Raw genomic sequence first — 4,572 nt, forward strand, 5'->3', positions numbered from 1 at the left:
TTTAATTGAAGCTTTTTTTATCTCTCTTTAGAGCTTTCTTCTACCCATGTAGTAATTTCAAACCATTCTTTCTTGCTTTTTTTTCTTCCTTATATATTTATAGCTTTCACCTGAAAATTGTTTCATCTTTTCTTGCTGTTGCTATTGTTGCTGCTATAATCCATAAGCAATCAACAGTAAAAAGTAGATGGTGTGTATTATAGACCTATATAGACATTGAAAATTGTAGAATTGACATCTTTTGTCTTTTCTATGTAAACCCTATTGCTATTGTCTTTTCTCTCTCAATCCATCTCTGTGGATATCTTTTGGAAGGTTTCAAACTCAAGAAGTCACCATAAAACATTAAACGGCCCCTAACTATAAATCATCCTATCTAAAAGCATTATAATAGTTTTATAGGACGCCTTTAGGCATCTTAACAAGTTTTTTAGGACGTTTTTAAAAAAAATGTTCTATTAACTATTTTTATAGGACACTTTTGAGAAATATCTTATAAACTCATCTTTATATAGGCTATTTTTTCAAATATTGTCATAAAATAGCTAATACCATATTTTATTTGTGAAGTATTGTAAAAAAAACTTGTTAAAACACGTTAAAGTGTCTATAAATCTATTGTAACATTTTCAGATAGGATGTTTTTTTGSTTTGTTCATATAAACTTAAGTCTTATAAAATATTTTATTAGGATGCTTAGACATTTTCGACGTCCTATAAAACTAATTTTATTGCATTGAAAAATGTAAAAAAAGTAAATTCTTATATTGATATGTACAAAGAGGAATGTAAGGAGAAAATTAGTAGGTAAAAATGCAATTAAGTCGACATAAAATAATGGGTAAGGGTGCAAGTTTCATTCTTTAAATATCCAATTCATTGATAGATGCTATTCTTGTCCCATCCTACAGACAAACATAATAACAAGCATTTAAACCAAAGTCTTAAGTACAAGTATTTAAGCATAAGGTACAATCATTTTATGCAAAAATTTTAAAAATCTTTTAATTACAACTCATAAAGCATGATGTACAAGTTTTTAATACAACACCATCAATATCACCCAAACTGAAAGTCTTAGTTTTGCTTTATTCCTTTCATCTCTATTTCCTCCCCTTTTTAGCTTTAGRCCTGATAAAACATCTTCTCAAAAATGTTTCATGGTCTCAGCTTTTGGAGGTTTTCTCAGACTTCAACTAAATTTAAATTCAAATTTTTGTAATGAGTTCTGAGTATATGDGTTTAGAAACCCAATACGTGTGCAATTATTTTTCCATTCGATCTTGTTAATAAATCGTATTAACCTTCAATTTTATATATTAGTTGATTTGCAAAATAACCACACAAACTTATAATTCAAGGATAAACTAATGTTTCAGAATTGTGATTCACCCGCGCTGCATCGCGCGGGTATACCACTAGTATATATATATATATATATATATATATATGCAAAGCATGTCACTAGTATAACCGAAAGATGAGTGTCACAATATTATACGTCTATTAAACAAAGCCTGATCACCTATGTTTAGTTTATGTATAATAGGAAATTCGAATCAGTTATATTGGAAACATGCTCAACTTATGAATTTTATTTAAAACATCGAAAGCATGAACTTGTGTGTGTCTGCACAAACCCTTAACATCTAGAGCACTAAGTCAACCAGAGGGTCAACTCTGTATCCGAATACTTGGTGATTAGACGTAGGCGTAAGGTTCTAGTCTTCATAACCTCTGTATCCAAATACTCGTACTTTGTATTAGATGAGATTTCCCTTGAGAACTAGAAATTGAGCTCTGCATTATAGCTTTGGTTAAAGGACACTTAGCATTATGAGTGGAGGGTGTCAAGAAGTTCTGATTGGCTTGTTCTTGTGAGCCGGAAGCTCTGGTTAGAAGAACCAGAGGCTCTGGTCCTCAAAAGGAAAATATTTGCTAAGTGTGTATGTTGGACCAGAGGCCGATGGACTAGAAATCCATTAGTTTGCTAAGTGTGTATGTTGAACCAGAGACCAATGGACTATAAATCCATTAGTTTGCTAAGTGTGTATGCTGAACCAGAGGCCGATGGACTAGAAATCCATTAGTTTGCTAAGTGTGTATGATGAACCAAAGGCCGATGGACTAGAAATCTATTATTTTGCTAAGTATGTATGTTGAACCAGAGGCCGATGGACTAGACATCCATTAGTTTGCTAAGTGTGTATGTTGAACCAGAGTCCGATGGACTAGAAATCCATTAGTTTGCTAAGTGTGTATGTTGAACCAGAGGCCGATGGACTAGAAATCCATTAGTTTGCTAAGTGTGTATGTTGAACCAGAGACCAACGGACTGAAAACCCATTATTGTTCCAAGTATGGGAATTTGAACCAGAAGCTCTGTTAATGCAACCAGAAGCTCTGGTAATGCAACCAGAAGCTCTGGTCGTCCAGAGCCTCTAGCCTGTTTTCCATCCTTAGTCTTTGCTTAGTAGCTTTTGTCCTAACACTAAGCACTTATAGATGGTACACTAACTAATTAAGTTTGTTAATATCGCAGTTCACTATGTCGTCGTCTGTTCCTAGTGGGTACTCGGCCGATGAATCCGGCTATATTACCAGTCGACCAAGAAGGAACCCGTCAACCGATGAAGAGGAGGACCCGTCTGAGCATGAGGATGCTGCGATTAGTGAGACCCCCGTCTCATCACATACTTCGGTACTGCCCCCATTTATGTCAGGGCCAGTGGCAGATATTCCACATCAGATGCTTCAAGGTTTGAGGGTTGGAGTTACTGCTAGGAGGAGCATTCCACTCCCAAGGTGCGTGACTTTTGAGAACTCCACTAGAATTAGGGGAGAGTCATCCCAATCGCGACATAGGAATGGGGCGTCTCAAGTGGTGACCAGGGTACCTGTATCATAAACTCAGGGTATGACTTTCGATGAACTAGACTGGGTGCGGGGTATTGCATTAGAGTCTCATACTCACCAAACCCGACTGGGCTATCACCACTATATCTTGAATAATTTGTCAGATGTTTTGGAGATGCACGACTAGTGCATGATGAGGACTTTGGATGCCGTCATCGCTACTAGATGAGAGATTAGGAAGTTATATAAATATATGGTGGTGAGTGTACTGGTGGTGCTGATATTAGGGTTACTGATATGCAGGATGCTGCTTTAGAAATGATGACTAGTATTAGAAACTCTTACCCTTTTTGTTGAAACCTAAGTTCTTGTTTTTGTGGGATGTAATCAACTGCAAACTTTTGGGCATCTTTTGAAAATGCTTAATTGCATATACATGATCGAATCTTTGTTGAATATGAAATTATTCTGTATGATCATGTGAATATTTGAATGTTAACATCGAGATGAATATCTTATGCATCATTTAGCTGAGTAGAAATTGTTTGTCATCGGTATTGCTATGAAAATAACAAGATTCCCATTTGATTTAGGCTCTAGAAAATGCCTCCAAGGAGAGAGAATCCCGAGGTTGCACGACTTGTATCTGAACAACTATTAGTGGCACTCCCAAATATTGTCAGTCAAGTAGCAGCATGTTTGAATGCTAACCAACCAACCAATTCAGGGTCTAGGACACCTAGAGAATGCACCTACAAATCCTTTAGATCATGCAACCCAAAGGAATTCCACGGAACTGAGGGAGCGGTAGGATTATTGACATGGATCGAAGGTTTGGAATCAGTCCTTCACATCAGTAGATGCACCGAAGCAAATAACGTAGAATACGTTGCATGTTCTGTAATATTCGGGTTGTGTTAATCAGTTAATTAGATAATTAACTTCGGGTTATTCCAATTAACAACTTTTGAATTCCAATGATAGTGGAAGAAAAGTAAATTTTGGTTTATTAGTATTATAAAGAAAAGAAGAATAGAGGGAGGTGGAAAGTCGGTTGATGTGTGCACAACTTATTTGATTTTACAACTTACTATATATAGTAAGTATAGTGAAAGTAAAAAGGCTTAGTTGATCTTTGAACACTCTCCATATTTCATCTTTTCTTCATAGATTGAAAAGGGATCCCAAGTTTCAAACAGGATTCGGTTTTTAAGGTGAGTGTGTTGTGCTTTGAGTAATAATTGTTGGTATACAATTCATTGTTATTGAAATTGACTTATTTTGAATCACATATATATTCTACGGATTACCATTTTAAACCGGAAAAGTGTTGACCGGACTTCATCTTAACCGGTCAAGTGTTGTCTGGATTCGAGCTTAAATCGGACAAGGGGTGTCCGGGTTTACCTTAAACCGCCCAAGAGACAACTGGATATCTTCTTAAATCGCTCAAGTGTTAACCGGATTTCCTTTAAACCGGCCAAGGGATGTCCGAATATATCTAAACCGCTCATAAGTCGTCCGATTTAGCCATAAACCGCTCAAGTATTATCCGGTTTAGAGCTATATCGCTCAAGCCTTGTCCGGATTATCACTTTTTGGTTCTAAGTCATTGACCGTATTTCATATCCGGACAGTAATGACCGGATTTCCATATCCGACTGAATTTTGATTAAGTTCCATAGTCAGAGAAATTTAATGGCGATGTAACCGCGA

This window comes from Cynara cardunculus, unplaced genomic scaffold (assembly GCF_001531365.2).
Source record: "Cynara cardunculus var. scolymus isolate 2C unplaced genomic scaffold, CcrdV1 Un_Scaffold_2985, whole genome shotgun sequence".
Lineage (NCBI taxonomy): Eukaryota > Viridiplantae > Streptophyta > Magnoliopsida > Asterales > Asteraceae > Cynara > Cynara cardunculus.